Source organism: Lissotriton helveticus, chromosome 10, assembly GCF_964261635.1.
Source record: "Lissotriton helveticus chromosome 10, aLisHel1.1, whole genome shotgun sequence".
Lineage (NCBI taxonomy): Eukaryota > Metazoa > Chordata > Amphibia > Caudata > Salamandridae > Lissotriton > Lissotriton helveticus.
This window is the reverse complement of record NC_136071.1, coordinates 840,425,961-840,444,134: the sequence shown is the minus strand read 5'-3', so window position 1 is coordinate 840,444,134 and position 18,174 is coordinate 840,425,961. Positions and strand designations below refer to the sequence as shown.

At 45.9% G+C, this 18,174-nt stretch overlaps 1 protein-coding gene and 1 long non-coding RNA gene across 3 annotated transcripts in view; one reads left to right on the top strand and one right to left on the bottom strand.

Annotated features, from left to right (window-relative positions):
- The window catches only part of PALS2 (protein associated with LIN7 2, MAGUK p55 family member), an 811,509-nt gene extending 798,849 nt beyond the window's left edge, over positions 1-12,660 (bottom strand). Inside the window, exon 1 of one of the 2 annotated variants that reach the window (XM_078663456.1) lies at positions 12,414-12,660. The gene's annotated coding sequence lies outside the window, so the exon portion shown is untranslated. The remainder of the gene's footprint in view (positions 1-12,413) is intronic. The other variant, XM_078663457.1, reaches the window with a different exon arrangement.
- Positions 12,661-12,765: 105 nt separating this feature from the next.
- Positions 12,766-18,174, top strand: part of LOC144784570 (uncharacterized) — a 1,093,066-nt gene continuing 1,087,657 nt past the window's right edge. Inside the window, exon 1 of the long non-coding RNA XR_013601680.1 lies at positions 12,766-13,030. This is a non-coding gene — a long non-coding RNA (uncharacterized LOC144784570). The remainder of the gene's footprint in view (positions 13,031-18,174) is intronic.

Here is an 18,174-nt window from a genome sequence, read left to right as displayed (position 1 = left end):
CTCAGGGCTAACGTTTTGGCGACGCAAGCCGGAGCCCGATTGCATTGGGAAGTTGATCTGGCTACCTCATTTACTGACGAACAATGGCAATATTGCTGCGCCCTTACGGCCCGAATCTCAGCCAGCAGTAGACTCAAAATAATACACTACAAATTCCTACAGCGATTGTACTATACCCCGGTAAAAAAACTTAGGTTCCGGCTGGCAGACGACGACAGGTGTGAGCGATGCCATGCAGAGCATGCGGGCTTCTTGCACCTTGCTTGGGAGTGCCCTCCTGTTCGTCTCTACTGGCAGCAGGTTCATGATGCCCTTACGACAATGACTAGTGAAAAAATACCTGCAGATCTGTTATTTATGCTCCTTGGTCACACGCCTAACGTTCCTAAATCCTGTAAGAAATTCATAGATACCGCATTGCTCTTGGCAAAAAGACGAGTGGTGTGTCGCTGGGGTCGGGGCAGGGCGCCCAAATTCAAGGAATGGTTAGCGGACTTGACGTACTGTCAGGAACAGCACATCACTTACACTGAACTGTTACCGATATCGTCCCAGCCTAAAGACATCTGGGGACCCTTGGTTAACTACCTGCTGGCGCAGACAACCGATGCGGATACTCCAGAGGACACCCCTGAGGTTGATGCTGCTGGCATTCGGGGATAGGTGGTGGCGCCTGTCTCTGCATGCGCCGCCGCTCTCTCTTTGGTACAACACATTGACCCTACGCCTTCCTTTATATCTCACTTAGATCTACACATCATTGTTACATATTGCTGAGTGACACTGCCACTTGGACTCACCTGTTGGGCCCTCAAGACTTGAACAGTACCAATGTGCCGCCTACACCACATATTCACAGCGATATATTTGTTGACACCCCGTATCGCTTTGCACTGTGTCCGTCCGCTTGCTGATTATATACTGACAAGAATACTGATGTATTACAATGTACCTACATTACTCATTGATATGTCTGATGCTATGCTGAATTGGAGTTCCATATCCATGTGCCTGTATGACTTTTTTGTTGTGTTGTTCTATATTGAAAAACAATAAACAGAAATTAAAAAAAAAAAAAAAAAAAATTAAAAAGTCATGTAGGACTAGTGCATGCAGTCTATTAAGTTCCTGACATGTATCCCAACGCCAGTTGCAGGCGCCTACGACAATGTATGGTGCTACACCCTTGGCATAAAATAATTCCGATCCTTATGTATCAGAGATGTTATTACTTTTGCTAACTGGTTTGCCAATAACTACTAACATTTTTGCCTCTACATTAAGATGCAGGCCGGTAAGAGGAGCGCATCTCAATTAATTCGTCGGCTGCTGTAGGATGACACTGGTGGGAAGGAACGGATCGTCTGTAGAGTGTCATTCTTGGAAAGCTTCCTTGAACAGCGATAGTAAACAGGGGCTGGTGACTAATATAAACCTTTTGGAAAAAATGTCATTAGGAAACTGTTGGGACCAGGTGTTTTCCCCAGACTCCGTTCCAGAGATTACTTCAGTAATTTTCTTTGGTACTATATATAGATCAATGTCCATTTAGTCTTAGACACTCACGGTCCAAACAGGGGGATCTGAAATCAGCAGATTCTATTGTTTCGCCTGGATGCATAGTGTGTTCTATAATAGGCCACGAGAGTATTGGCTGTGCCTTTCCTGCGTCACAATTCTTACATCTATGTCTGTGAAATTTTGAATTAGCCTAGTCACCATCTTCCTAGTGGGGAGTCAGTAAATAAGTTTATGTGTTTTACCCTTTGATAGGTCTAGTGCAAGATTGCACAGATGGGTCTTAGGTGCATCAAGTTTTCAAAGGAGGATGGCTTCTCTAGAGGGTACTGCTTGCAGTTCCAATTCTGCCACTTGCATTTCTAAGATGAAAAGGTTGGCCTCGCTTTTTTTCTTTTTTTGCATAGGACATAGACGATTGCTCACCTCGTGTCACTGCCTCAAAAGAGTTCTATAAAGGCAATTCAACAGTGGACTGGGTATTTGCTAAACACAAAATACTCTGCACAGTCCACCCTGATCAAAGACACTCTGTCCCCGTCTGTAAGCCTTCAGGCACTGAAGTGCCACACGCTTCATGGTCCATCACTTGAGCCATGTAGTTTTAACATGACTGGTGAGTGATCAGATATGCCTTTTGATAGAATATCCACTCCAAGTACCACTTGGATATTTGCTGCAGGGGGGAAAGTTATCTAGGCATGACAGCGAAATGCAAGATCCATAGTGAAATGTGAATGAACACTTTTCTATACCAAATTCACCACACCTCATCCAGACCCAAGGACTCTACCAATACCCAGACAGATAGCCTTTAGGACCATAGGGGTGTCGACGGTCAAAGCCTCCACGTATTACAGTCTCTATTCATGACTGACTTAAAGTTGCCTCTTATCATAAGGAGCTATGTTGGTTATTATAGCACCTGTAACGTGCTGGTAAGTAGTAATGAGGCATTTACACTAACCAGAGTCCATCTCTGGCAGTGTAAGAAGACAGTCTCCCTGAAATACCGGCCCCCATAGGTCAGTTTCGGATAGGTCTAGTTAGGGGAAGGGATATGTGTAGGAGAAATGCTATACCTCCCAAAAGTGAAACCTGAGCGCAACACTGATATACCAACTTCTGGTAAGAAAAGCACTGTGTCTACAAGGTGTCTCTTGTCAACTATAATGTGTTCAGACCGTAGCATCTGAGAAACTGTAGACCCCACCGTCCTTTTATCGGGTTGTTTAACTCATTAGTGTTTCGAGGCAAGATTGGTAATGACTTTGTTCTTGTTATTAGCCATCCACAATATTCTGTAACAACTTGCGTGTTGTGCATCTGCATCAACTAGTCCCACAAACAAATTGCGGAACCGATTAAACTACCTCTCACCCTTCTTTTCTATTCCAGAACCATCTGTACCCCATATTAAGACCCGTTAGAAAGAACAATACAAAGTTAAATGATGAACTAGAATAGGTCCAACTTGCCCTTCTAACAGGCGGGGTGTGTTGGCTAATAGCCCCTATTTGATAGTACACACATCACGTTGTGTTTAGTACAATTTCTTCACCACTCACATTTAAAGGAAGAACCATTCGATCGCATCCGCTCAGCAAGATTAGTGAGACAGGAGCTGACAGTGCTCTGCTCTGCTTATAGGCTGTTCAGCAAAGGTGCAGCATGCTACTCATAGCATTGGGTCTGAGTATTCAGCAGTTTCGCCCTCTGCTGATAGGGAATGCTTCACCTCTTGCTCCAAATGTCAGCTTCTTCACTCTTTTGGGACTCATTCACTCACTGCATTGTGCCCTCTTGAGGTTTCCATCACCAAGTTGTGGGGTTCTTTCCCTTATGCCGGTTGTGCATGTTCATAAAGTGTGCTCTCATTATACAGCACTTTCTGCAGGGCAGGCCAGGAACAACATAATGTAGCTAAGCTGCATTGCTTTTCATTTCTGTTTTTGTGTTGGGACAGACTTTCTCTGCTGTTGCCGAGCCCTATTGAATATCTCCCTTCAGCAAGAACGATTATAGAATTGCGTTGTGGTCTATAAAGTTAAGGATACAAACAATAAGAGGTCTAGGTGGGCCACCAATGGGCAGCCGTGGAGCCAAGAATCTGTGAGCCTTTTCGACTGTAAAGCATTAGGCTACGTCATATGCGGGTACCCAGGACTTCCACCGTGTTGACACGAACTGAGGTGGTTAACGTTACTCTGCTCACTCTGGGATGATCACTATCCTAATATGTTTAGACATCCCATATACATCCTCTGCTCCTTCTTCTAGTTATTTATTGTTCTTCAACAGGTGAATAACATTAGTTTGAAGTGCTTGGATTATGTCCTTTTCCCCGGACATTCTACCTTCTGCTTCTCTCACATAGTCTACAACATTCCTTAAGTCTTGGTGAAGAAGAGAATGGTGGATGCCACCTCCCCAATATTCCCGTCCAGTGATGAGCGGGTGTCCTGCATAGCTTGAAGGATGGTTGCTGTTGGGTCACAGTCAGAGGCCTCATCCATTATTTATGCCCGGGGTGCCTTCTGATGGTCAGTCATCAATGCTGGCCTAGTGACTTTATCAGTCGTCCACTGAGGCTTTTAGGGAGATGGAGAGAGGGGGAGACAGTTTAATCCCTGCCCGTGCTTACTTTCCCCAAGAGCCCTCAGGCGGTCATTTTCCCTGTGGGAATATTCAACCTCTCGTATTTTTATCCCTTAGGGCAGTGGTTCTTAACCTGTGGTCCAGGGACCCCGGGGGGTCCACAAGGCTTATCCAAGGTGTCTGCAACTGTATTACAGAATCAAATATTAAAATAAATATTAAAATGAATATGATAAAATGAATAAAGTACATACAAAAGAAGAAGCAACATTGAAAACAGGGAAAACTTTCTATATTTAATTCTGAAGTAAACTAATTATTTCAATATTTGAGCATTTCTTTGGTGTACACTTTTTTTGTATTTGTGTTTTGAGGCTCAAATCACAGAAATTGCTTAGGCCGGGGATCCTTAGCTTACAATAATGACTCAGTGGGGTCCCCGGATTCAAGTAATGGTTCAATGTCAATGGGAGTCCACATAAGTCAAAAGGTTAGGAACTGCTGCCCTAAGGGTCCTATCAAGCCTAAAAAAAAAGGTAGTTGCAACAGGCAAAGAGATAGGTATTTTGATGTCACTCACCGAGCAGTTGTGAAATGTCCTTCAGACGGATGGTCGTTACGCTTCACTCCCACCCAACCCTCCACCAGACCCACAAGTCTCATGTTTACTCTTTGACGTAGCCCAGGCTGCCCTGCTCCAAAGTTGTGAGAAGGTGTTGGATGCCCCACCATGTTTTTGGCTTTGGAGCCGATGAGCTCACTGATCACAATAAGTATACAAAACAGTGGCTGATGGACTGCGTGAATTAATAATCCTTCTGGGCCGCATCTCAATCCATCATTATTTTGCACACCATGTCCTCAGTTTGGATCTATCTATATGCAAATCAGCCTTGGCCCTGCTCCAAAGGGAACAGCCCAACCCGAACAGCCCCAGTTATGGGCTCGTCAGTCCGTGCACACTGTCACTGGGACCAATCTGTATTCAACTTATGATCCCATAACTTAGGCAAAACCGGTCCTGGGTTGCTTGTGTTCCAGTTCAAGGAGGACCTAGCTTGGCACTTCAAGCTGGACTGTTCCTACTGGAGCAGGATCAAGACTGATTGGCATGGAGTGCAAAATAACGATGGATTGGGATGCGGCCTGAGATATTACCAGTGGCAGGGGTTAATTTAAGCATTCCATCCGTCACTGTTTTGTATACTTATTGTGCTTAGTGGGTCAGCAGGTAGCAAGCTGGACAGTAGGGGCAAGAAGTGCAACAAGAGCGTTCCACACTGGTCCCAAGCAGAGGCAGGTCCCAATTCACCCATGGGCTTTTGTGGGTTTAAAGAGATCTGCAATTGGATCTCTCAAATGGGGTGTCTCACAGTATTCCCTGGTACCACAATTTGTTGGGGCTCCTGACACAGGTCTCTCTGCCCCCCTAAAATGCCACAACCTCGGCTAAGATTTCCACGCCATTCTGGAGGGTTTGCAACATTTGCCTTCCTCCTCTGGGCAGCAGATACTACAGGGAGCCCAATCTCCCGCTCAGAGCTACCCAGAACCTGACAATTCACCACCCAGATCATAGGTGTGTTGTTTGGGTCATTTTCCTCTATCAAAATCTCTATGCCCCTGATATCTTACAAGCAGCTTGAGGCAATGTTATGTTATGTTAATGATGCTTGTCAAGCGCACTGCTACCCAAAGGTGTCCTGGTGCTGGACCCTGCCTACTTGGTTGCTGCTAAGAGATGACTGATCAAAGAAAAAAAACAGGTGTTCAGCCCCCTTCTGAATGAGAGGAGCTCAGTTGCACTTCTGAGGTGGAAGGGTAGGCCATTCCAGGCCTTTGCGGCACAACTGAAGAAACTCCTACTCCTCCTCCTCCTCCTCCTCCTCCTCCTCCTCCTCCTCCTCCTCCTCCTCCTCCTCCTCCCCCCTAGCCTTTTTGACGCGTGGAATTATTGTTTGTTTTGCCTCGGTGGAGAGCAATGCTCTGCCTGGAACATACCATTGTAGGTGTTGTCTCATGTAAGGCGAATCCGACCCCTTAAGGGCCTTAAAAACCATACAGAGAGCCTTGAATTCTATGCGTTGTTTCACCAGAAGCCAGTGAAGATTTCAGAGTCCCTTCTTCACTGAAACAAACCTTGGGTGCCCAGGAGCACCCTGGCTGCAGCATTTTGTACGACCTGGAGTCGGTTGAGATGTCTCTTTTGAATATTAAGATACAGGCTGTTGCAATAGTCCAGTCGCGACAAAATGAGAGCTGTGACTACTGTCCTGAGGCTATCTTCAGGAAGAAGAAATTTTATTTTCCTCAGGATCCTAAGCAGATGGAAGCAAGAGGATACGACCCGGCTAATCTGGTCCCCAAAAGAAAGTTGAGTCCACAATCACCCCTAATCAACTGCTGGAGACCATTATGTCGCTGGGTCCCATCTCATGCTGGGATTCACCTTCTTTTGATCTTTTAGTCACATCTGCTGACGGGAAACACATTTGCCCACCAAGCACACTGCAACCCATCAGACAGCTTAAAGGGCCCCTGTATGCAAGCCAGGATCACAGCTAGCTGGGTCTGTACCGGAGCCTGCCCGTCACCGCAGCTCCTCACTGACCACGGGTGGGCACAAGCAACTCTTGAAGCTTTCTCCCGTGCCTTTCAATCTCAGTTACTGAGTAGTGGATATCTGCGAGGGCGTTGTCTTGTTGGAATTGGGCCTTAAATGGTTCAGTTAAGAGGTTGGATAATAACAGGTTGCCGGGATCTGTTGGTGAGATGGGGTATCAGCATCTGCCATTTAATGTGGCTATTGTAGGAAGGTGGATACCCGACTATGGTCACCCCAGATTTTTTTGCCTTGTGTTTAGCTGGTTTTCAACTTAGTTGGCCCGGGATCCTGCTAATCAGGCTCCCAGGCTATCTGCTCTATCTATAAAATGGACTCCATGTACCTTAGGTACATCACCAATTGGGATTTGGGTCACTCTTGTGAGTCCCTGTACAGTGTACCATAGGTACCCAGGGCATAGGTGCACCCACGGCCTACCAGGGGCTGCAGCATATCTTTTGCCACCCCTGGCTGGCCATCCAAACTGACACAACTGGCTGATCACTCAGCTGGGGCAAGGTCGTGTAATCACCCCTTGCTTAGGTATAGTATTCCTATACCTACCATTATATATAGACACATATGCACCTATAAGTCACTCCTATGGCAGGCCTTAATCCTGAGGGCAGAGTGCTTGGTTTTATGTGAGATGGTGCTCTAGCATGAGCTGAGCCTTTCTGCAGCTTTCGGAACCATGTCCTTATAGCTGTTCTATGATATTGCCATACCATATACTCTTAAGTGCATTATGAACCTCGCGGTTAAATGCTAACTTTGGTTTGGCACTCCAGCCCCAGCTCTGGCGCTAAACTGGACAAAGGGAAAGGGGTGTAACCACCCCCTTCCGGGGTCCCACCCATAGGAGGGACCTAGCAGGTAATCCAGCCCCTAAATTCGGTATATAGGTAGGAGCGGAGTCCCAAGACTTTAGATTTATGCTGACTGAAACTTGAAACGAAACTCCGGACCTTCGACATTCTACTCGACATAGAAGACTGAAGACTCTCCCTTGTGGTCAAGGAGTGACCACCCTGTGCAAGCAGGCACCATCAAGCAATCAACTGTTTGCTTTGTCGATGCTCCCGCCGGAGCCCGAGCACAGGGCCTGTCAAGACCCGGACTTCCAACAGCCCGATCCACAGTCACAACAGAGCTGAGACCCGTTGAGGCGACGAGAGACGTGGGACCGGCCATCTTTGAAAGTCAGCGAATTGCTTTCCGTGCAACTTCTGAGGCGCCCTCGAAGTTGTGCATTGGGGATTTAAGAAGCCCCAGCCCCGAGCACCAACTGCACCAAAGATCAGCTCTCCAAACTCCACGAGTTCTGCGTGGGGCCCTTCTGCATTTTCCTGCTCGACGCGTCTGTCCGGTCACTTGCCCGTTGGCTAGTGGCCTCTGTGACGACGAACCCTTTGATTTACACCGCTGGTCTGGTTGTTCCAGACTGGCCCCTGCTTCCCTGAAAAGGAGAAGCCCATCAGACCTTGCTGGTCTGATCAAGAAGCCATCTTCGATTCCTGCGTGGGTTGCCTTTGCCAAGGCTTGTTGACTCCAATCCAGAAGCAGACACCGCCGACAGCGAGAGCCTTCGTGGGACAGTCCGTATCCAGCTCCTGGTTGTCGTTGACGCCTCCTGGTCCACGTGGCTGCAGAGACCAGCTTCACGACATCACCTGATTGCTTCACGACATCACCTGGTTCCTTCCTGGTCACTGGCTAGTGACCCAGACTCTGTCCCCTCTGCTTTCAGGTACTCTTCATCCTCGATCCGCTCTTGGATTCACCCGGACACTTCTCTCCTGGTCGCCTGCAGCATCTTTCTCCAAGGCTCCATAGGAATCAGCGACAAAACCCGACACACTTTGACACTTATGCACCCGCTTCCTGTGGGTGAGGTAACGCGAGTATTTTGGTACTCCTGTGGGTATTGACTATCCTAGTGTCCTAGTTTCAAGTAGCTTTTCCCTAGTCCATCCGGTAGTGTCCTAAAAGAACTAGTTTCCAATTCTTTCGTTCCCATTTTAACTCTATGGTAACTTGCGTGCGTGTAAAGACACTGCATGCGCATCCCATGGGCCTCCTGCTCCCTATCCTTTGGTAGTACAGCGTAGCCCCAGCGATTCTCCAGGCCCTAGGCCTTTCCATTGTTCGTGACGTGGTTCTTATACCACTATTTTATTATATGGTTCGAAGTGCCCCTAGGGCATTACTGGATTTTGTGCAACTTATTGTATTATAATTGAGTATCTTGTTATGTGCTTGTGCCTCTGACCTCATAAAGAGTTCAGAGGATTGTGTTAGAAATAAATACATATATATTTTGATATACAACATGTGTGGTGTCCTTTCACTTGGTATTAAAGGGGTTACATAAGGTAAAACAGCTGGCTTCACATGCCCTCTTGAGTTTAGCCTAAGACTGCTTTGTCCATGCTACCACTAGGATAGCTGGTCTATAAGGTTGACTTTACAACCATAAGGGTTGTTTGGACTGGTGCAAGGTGCTCACTAGAATAGTGAACATCATATACCAGGCCAACTTCTCACAGCTATGTCAAGTTCCAATGTCTCTTAGAGAAAGGCCTTACCTTAAGTTGTGATGTGGTGTACTCTAAACACAAGACCAGAACATTTATGCACATGTAGTAGGAGTGCAATAAGTCCTACAAAAAAGACTCTAAAAGGCAGACGATTACATGAAAATAAACAGTTTTTCCTCTAATGGGAGAACAGGAAATTTCTTCATAGCTTAAACGACTAAATAGAATAACTTACTCATACAGTCGGTGTATAAACAAGATTAGAGAATGGCAAAACGTAATCTACTCACTGACATAAGGGTTATTTGATGGTTTGCTGTTAAAAGGTTATGGAATCTTATGCACTGAGCTGCTTCTAACAAAACTATAAAAATACTGTACACAGGTTAAACCTACAATGTTGAGTAGACAGATGCTGGCATTTGGAGATGAATAGGACTGGGTGCTTTTTAAATTTCACCTACAATGTTTGTTAACTTTCCAGAATCCCAACGTACCAGTCTCCTACCACATTGTTTTGCCAAACTGCATTTTGATATGCAGTCATTTGATTTTACTCATTGTATTTGTATTGCTTGCTGTGCTTGTAATCCCAGTGTTTATGAACGTGCCTGCTGGTCTTTTAACATCAATGAGCACTCCCCCGCCTGTTGCTATTTTACATATGTGCCATTCCTCGCTTCCAATAGTCTGTGCCAACTCTGACAAAACAATAGTGAGTTTTTAATTTCGACAGAATGCATCTCCAATTTTTTCTCCTTTTAGACATCGGGCGGCACTTATCCATTTGGAAGCTGCCTTACCGTATATCTTATGCCTTAGGTCATTCTCCTAAAATACAGAAACATCGTTTTACTGCTTCTACTACCTGCGGAGACACTATCTCAATTTATCTGTGGTCCAAATGCCAATTAAGACACTTGAAGTCCTTAATATACAACAACACTGCAATGGCTCCCACTGAAAAGTTCATCCATATTAAATACTATAAACCAATTATATATTGGATCAGAGGTTGAGTACAAGAACACATTTACCTAAAGAAAGAAGAAAAAAAAACTGGAGATTCCCCAAAAGCCCACATCTTCCAGTAGGCCAGAACTGCTATTTCTGTAGAGCCAGACACACTGGCTGCATGCGTCGAAGGAGAAACGTTGGACCAAATAAAATATTTTGGAGCATGCGAATGAATGACAAGATTGAAATATGGCATAATTCCTCCAACAGAACACTGCTACACCAACTAGTATTTCAATTTAAGGCTTTTGAAATAACATTATAATGCTTGCGACAGAATGTAACGCGGTTTCACAAATATTTATATTTTTGTCATGTGCATCTGTGCAATTCAGTAACTACAGTAGTGGGTCAAAGAACCTAGTTGCAGTACAAACTATATACAGTAAGAATAAATAAACATTACAATAATTTGCCTGTACCCTAAAGATCACATCCAACAAGCAAATTCGGCAGAACGATAATTGTGAAACCTCCCAGTAAGTGGTACGCTACAGTCAACTGTCTTGCCCTGCTCCCAGTATGGGACATAACCATCCGGCAAAACTAGTCACGTTAGTTATGCAAGGGGGGGTCAAGCAAGCACTGGGTGTCGCAGTCTCCACAATGTTGTTCCTTCATGGGCAATATTCTCTAAATTCCACCTGGTGACTGTAATTCAATATACAGACATGGCAAGTACACAGTCTATTCTAGACATCGCCTCAAATTCCCTTTGGAGTACTCTGTGGATTTCTTCATGGGCCCTGAGGTTTTCCGGTACATGCCCTCTTACCACGACCACTGCACGCCAACCCTGTCCTCGAGACGAACAAGGTTGTTCATATATCTGGTCAGCATTCTTGTGGAGTTAAAGGCCTGCTGACACTTGGCGTATGCGAGTGACGCAGGTGACAGATGTCTTCTATTCAGAGAGGTGTGTGTGCTGGTCATCAAACCCAGAGGGGCACAAGGACACAGAAATGGAAGTTAGACATCGCCCCACGTAGCGTAAACAGATGTCTTATCGCAAATCCTACACAGATCCAAATCAAAGCCTCCGGTAAGCCCAGTAACCTCCAGTGACCTTGCAGGACTGTGGCTTTACAATTCCCCCCTGCTCGTTCTCCTGCATAAAATCAAATTATGGAAAAGGGCTTGCGAAGTACTCCTTGGGCAGGCGAGGGAGAGAGAGAGAGACGCATTTGGTGAGAGAGCACGTCCTGTTCAGCTGCTGCAATATGGTGCACTAGTCCCCTGCAGCAGACACGATAATACTGGACGAGGTGTTCAAGACGTGCTCAGCACAGTAGTAGCAGACATGGAATGGAAAAGCCACTCGACTTCCAGAAGCTTGGAGTAAAACGTGAAGCCTGGACAAGACTTTACGTGAACACGTGCGCTGCGCGATCAGATCACTTCATTTAATATAGCCGCCGCGGTAAAGGTAAGCCGGGGGCCTGTGCCACAGAGTGGCGACCAGCACGACACGCTGTGCAGAGAGGCCACGAGCTGGACAATGGCGAGTAAACATTTCACAATGTGAACGGGCGGGGTTGGGGGGACGGTCAGCCACATGTCAGATACGAAGTCACCCATTTTCCTCGGGCTCACGGGACATTAACCGGGTCCTGGCACTTCCACCCACGCAGCCCCATTCATAATGTCGGATCCGACATGGGCTGATAAAAAGGAACACGGGTATTGCTGCACCCCTCCCCTCTTTTCGTGGCGAAACTGGGCCCCAGCCTCTCTCATACGCGCAGCCCCATTCAACGCGTCAGTTCAGACCAGACAGGGGCTGTTACAGCTGTGGCTGCACTGCCCCCCTTCCCGAACCAGGCACTCCCGCCTGCACTGCACAGATAGTGCAGGAGGCCCATTCAATGAGCGGTATCTACACTGCCCCCTGATCGGACGCTCTAGTGCTCCGCCCCTTCTCTTCTCTCGAGCACCCCCTGCTCCCTTTGACTGCCCAGGAGTGGCACGCGCCTCCCAGCTCGCACTAAGGGGATCAGCTGGAGCAAGGGTCCGGGCAGGGGGCAGATCGTTCGCCAGACAGGAGTCGGGAGAGCCAACCACATTGGTTGGAGGGAGGGGGGGGACACCACGAACAACGTAGGAAAAAATAGAGAAATCTATGCGGCAAGACTCACCTCTCTTACAGCCGTCCTCTCCGCTGCGCTAGTGGCAGAGCCCCCCTCATCCGCTCTGCAACCTAGTCAGATGCCCACCACGCACACAACTCTGTGTAGTTTATTGGCAGCGCGTGCCCTCGCAGTGTTTCTGTTGCTGGAAAGGCACGCGCGGCCACCGAGCCTGCCAAAGACAGGGCGCGCGCTGCTGATCAGCCACAGCTCTCGCCAGCGACCGAGCGCGCTCTCCCTAAACTCCCGCCCCCTGCTACTATGACGTTAGTGGGCTCTGCCCCCTCCCCTCTCCTCCTCCTCTCTATCCGCACTGTCCCCTCCAGCTCCGCGTCAATCAATGCTAACTGCCGAGACGGCTCCGTAAGTGTACGAAATGCTTTTGAAAAGAGAGCGACGGGGCTTCGAACTACAACGTGTCTCTCTCAGAGAAGAAGTCGGTGTTCACTACTGGCAACGAACTGTTCTCAACTGAAAAAGTGGTGTTGTGGAGAGATGACGACAGGGCATTAATGTTTGGCTCGAGTGCCGTTGCCACCACCTGCGCAGGGGGAGGAGCGACATGGTTGTTAGACTTTGCACTCACGAGCCATGTGTGGCTCTCGCTCGGACGTACTGCTAAGCAGGTGATTTGTTCTACTAGTAAACGACGACGTTGTAGAATGAAAGCCAAGATTTTATGAATGGTATTGAGTACAGAGGTAGCCAATGGTTTCTATTTCTCCTACCGTTGCCTTTGTAACATAAGTTGCCATGATATTTTCTGGTAAGGACAGTTTGCGTTACCGGATCAGTGGGGTAACGAAGCCCCCGCGGTGCGGGAGGTGGGCAAGCTCCAGCCCCCCTCAGCACAGTACCCTGACATGAGAGCTCCTGGTTAAGGCTGGAGGTGGGGCCCCCTCAGGTTTCGTTAAGCCACTGTACCGGATAACAATGGGTATTGAAATGAAGTTGTGTTTACACTGTTCTCTGCTTTCACAGTTATTACTACACATACGTATTTAATGCACAGTGGCTCTCACCACTGTGTCCTTATAGCTATGCCACTGTTTCCAAAGGAAATACATTTTTGGTTTTCTTCGACAAATTTGCATGAAACTTTCCCCACACAGTTTTGCACTTGAATTATTTTGTTGTTTTGCTGATCTGTCTTGCTGGTGACAGAAAAAAGGTGCTCAAAATTCAGAATACCCATATTAATTTATGTACGAAACGTAGCTCTCAGAAAAAAACCAGTGACATAATTAGTGTTCAACAATAGTTTATTAGTCAACTAGCCTACCTGTCGCGTGATGCTGCGATCTCAGAAGAAAGAAAATTTAAGGAAACTTGTTATAACATTCAATTTACGTTGTCATTTTTATTGAAACTTATTCATTTAATATGGAAAACATTTTAAAGTGTTGTTTTAATTCTGTTTATTTATTCGAGTGCTTGTGGATACACGGTATTTGTTGTTTTTCTGTCTGGTGCGTACACAAATAAATCAGAAGGTTTTCCGACGCCTGAGCTGGCCACATACAGTGTCCATGTGAGAAGCACGGATTCTCCAAATCTAGTCCACACACTTGCAGCGATTGTCCTTGTGCTTTGTTGATGGTCATTGCAAAAGCGAGTCGCATCGGAAACTGTAAACGTTCAGTAATGTAAAGATTATGAGGGCCCCCGGGGGCCGATATTTACCTTTTTTTTTTTTTTTTGCCCGAAACCTTCGCGGGAGTGTACTCAACAACTTCCCAAAGTTTCATGTCAATCGGATGAATAGTGTAGTAATGCATAAAAGACAAACAGACATACTTTTGTGTTTATATATATATATATATATATATATATATATATATATATATATATATATATAGATTAAAACCATAAACAAGATCATACAGTACATAAGGTTTAAAAATGCATTAAAAAAAATAAAAAGATTTGTCATGCATCTATTTCGGCCACTGCGCATCTTGCCGCTAGGCCTTCATTTTCTTCAACTTTCCTTCCTAAGTATTTAAGTAGAGGTGCCAAATACAGATATTAAATGGATAAAAGTGGCTGATCGGGGATTGGTCTGTTCCCTAGTGTATAAAGTGCAAAATTGCCAAACAGGCGGCTGGAGTTCACATAAATAAATCACTATAGATAATTAAAGTGCTTATATGCAGGACTGAGGCGGTTATATGTACGATGCCAGATGGCTATGGTTCCCCCCTGTAAAGGTGCAGGTGTGCAAAACTACGCGTCATTAAAATTCCATGTTAAACAAAGTGATTACCTGAGCATAGCGGGATAGGGAACAGCTAATTATGGCGATCCCTAGCAGCCCGTCTTTGCTGGAACCAAATATAACTGGATAGAAATTGGCATGGAAATATAGTGGGACACGCTCAAAGTAAATTGTGTTTAGGTGGAAATACTATCCTTACGTTAGTGTGACTGTTGCTGGTTGCAATTTTAGGAGTATTGTTATATGACATTTTTAAGCCGTGGGAGGGAGGTAGTAACTGTCTGTGAAGGTAACGTCTTTTTCAAGTATCAGCAAAATTGTTTTGTATATGTTTTATACTATTTATTGTAATATGTAGCATGTTGTTTAGTGACCAATGGTCTAATAAACTTACTTTTACTACTACTACTACCTTGGAGATTATCTACTCATGTGAGGTTTAACTTACAAACTACAGGTTTATCATGTCTTAAAGTTAGAATTTGGAACCCCCTTCAGGTTATTCATCGCCCAACCTATAAGCTGATAGTCTTTTTGAAGATATTCAACAACTGGGTTAGTCTAATGTTCAGCATTGTGTTGCATGGGTCAATAGACTCCACCAGTGCAGGCCTACATTACCAAATTCCCCGGTCGAGGAACTCACGTCTTAATAGAGATCTTCATTGGACCATCAAAACTGGACAAATGCATACAATGTGGAGCAATGTCTCTTTCCCCTGATGGCATAGACGGCACGACCGATCTTCACTTAAACCAGCCCTCCTCCATTTTGACATGCGGTCTAGTGTGGGTATCACTCCAAATCTTAAGGCAAGAAATAACTTTGATCTTCCGGTGGAAGGGTGCTGCCAACAGGGGTGATTCTCTTAAAAATAGAATATGATTTCAACACCAGCCACCCATGACGACATTTAGACAGGCTTTCCTCATCTGCCATCCAGCTTTGCAGTTTGGTTGATTTATTTACAAAATTTTTTGAAGGTTTGCCCAGAGATATTAGCAATCCATAAGTCACCCAATTCAAGCAACCTAATGCTATTTAGCAACCATTTGGCTTTCATCACTGATCCCATGGCTTTCAGATCATGGCCTCAAATGGATCTGGCCAGTGACAAGAAGCCATAATTAATGGCCTGTGCTTTCGCCCTTATCGCCTTCTTCTGGAAGACAAAGGAGCCGTTTGCGTCTATGTTCACTCCTAGGTATACATAGAGTTTAACCTCTTCAATTCTGTTTCCCTTAATAAGCCATTTTTAATTTTCTTAGGAGAATGATTACATACCAGACACTTGTTTTCAAATGATTTATTTCCAGGCCATTCTTTTCATTGTAAGCTCCAATGGTATTGAGCAGCATTTGAAGGCCTATTCGAGTGTTGCTAAACACTACTAGATCGTCAGCATAGAGCAGGGGTACTCATAGAGTGTCTGCAACCAGAGCTCGACTCAGAGACTCTGCTGCTCTGTGGGGGCCGGGCGATTTCCGTCATAGTCAGAGTGAGTGGGGCTGTAGGGGCGCTGAGAGGTGAACAAAGCCTCGTTAACATGCCACTGGTCTTTTAAAGACCTGTGAAGTGCTGGGGTGCGGCTGTGTGTGCGCCTGGAAGCTGTCACAGCCCGGGCACACACAGGCAGGTGACAGAGGGAGGGAGACAGAGGGAGGGAGACAGAGGGAGGGAGGGAGGGAGAGAGAGGGAGGGAGAGCGAGGTACAGAGGGAAAGCGAGGGAGGGAAAGGGAGGGAGAGCGAGAGGGAGAGCGAGGGAGAAAGGGAGAGGGAGGGAGAGCAAGGGAGGGAGGGAAAGGGAGGCAGAGGGAGGGAGGGGGAGGGAGGGAAAGGGAGGCAGACAGAGGGAGGGAGAGGGAGACTGAGCGAGAGGGAGGGAGAGCAAGGGAGGAAGGGAAAGCGAAGGAGGGAGTGTAAGGGAGGGTGGGAAAGGGAAGGAGAGGGAGACAGAGGGAGACGGAGTGGGAGGTAGAGCGAGGGAGAGAGAGCGAGAAGGAGCGAGGGAAAGGCAGGGAGAGCAAGGATGGGAGGGAGAGGGAGACCGAGGGAGGGAAAGGTAGGGAGAGGGAGACAGAGGGAGGTAAAGGGAGGGGAGAGAGGAAGACAGAGAGAGGTAGTCAGAGTGAGGGAGACCTCAGAGTGAGGGAGAGGGAAGGAGAGAGAGGGAGACCTCAGAGAGAGGGAGACCTCAGATGTAAATGTAAATGTGCTGGACTTGTATAGCGCACAGCTGCCCGTGAGCGTCCCGGCGCTTGCTTAGGGAGCCCGTCCTGGTATTCCCCTGTGAGAAACCCCGGCAGGGTGTCCACAAGGTGAAAGCCAGGCATCCCGCCGCGAGGGGCCGTAGTGGAGATTAAGCAAGCTATTGCCCAGAGTCGCAGAGTGTGACCCCGTGAGTTGAGTAGTGATCCAGCGGCCTATAGAAAATATATCATAAACAACGCTACCCAACTTCATAACTTATAAACAAAATTCTACACTAACTTATGGACCCATTTATAAACATGACATATTTTGGGCCTACTGAATCAGGTGGTCAGACTAAATCTTTATATACATTATCTACAAACTATATACAATTTTATACATCTGCGGAAAGAATATTGTCATTAGGATAAATCCTAACCATTTAAGCGACCACCATTGGCGATGGGATCTAGCTAATAGTAACCTACACTTCTGAATAATCAAGACCAGCTTGTTTGTCAAAAGTAAGAATTTATTTACTAAATTATGGTATTTCAAAAAGTAAATTTATAAATGCATTTTTATTAGCATTAAAGTAAGCATATTTGAAAAGTTTCATAAGAAAAATACAATTTAATAAGAAATTCAAAGTTTAAGTAAGATTTCAAAAGTTTAGCATTTCTAAAGCCTAAGTCCCTAGCTAAGCTAAATAAATGGAAAATATAGTAAAGTTCTTTGAGGATTCTTACGTGCTCCACGCAAAGTCCAGCAGCACTTCACCCTCATCGGAAAGTCAGAAAGCAGCAGCCAGCCCATCCCTAAGGGCATGACCTTTTATACCTTTCTATGCTAGCTAAACTGAGCAAAGGAAAGTTTTCAAAAATCCTCGAAGTCCCATTGGCTGAGAGTGACAAGTGACATGTCACCCACTTTCAAAAGTTCCATTAGGTCACGTTTCTTAAAGACCATTGTCTTTTCCGAATGCAACCAGGAGCTTCCTTGGTTTGCAACAATTGTAAATCAATATTCTCACAGTGTTCATTTTATTTCCGCGGGTGCCAAGTTAGAGCTGACAAAATTGTCCTTTATCACATATCCGTCCTTGGCCACGTCCGACAGAATGATGACAGCACATCAGTTTTTGCTTTGTGAATGCAGCTTTGACGAACACTTTTTTCAGAATGGGCTTCTCGTGACTTGTGCAGAAGTAAATTTCAGCTTTTAGCAAACTCGAGTAAACTAGGCCCAAAAGCAGTCAACTTATGCTTTCTAGTAATAAACAAAAACAAGAAAAGTATTAATTAAAGAAATAATGTTGGTTCTGTATCCACCCTAGGTTTACTAATTAATTAACCCT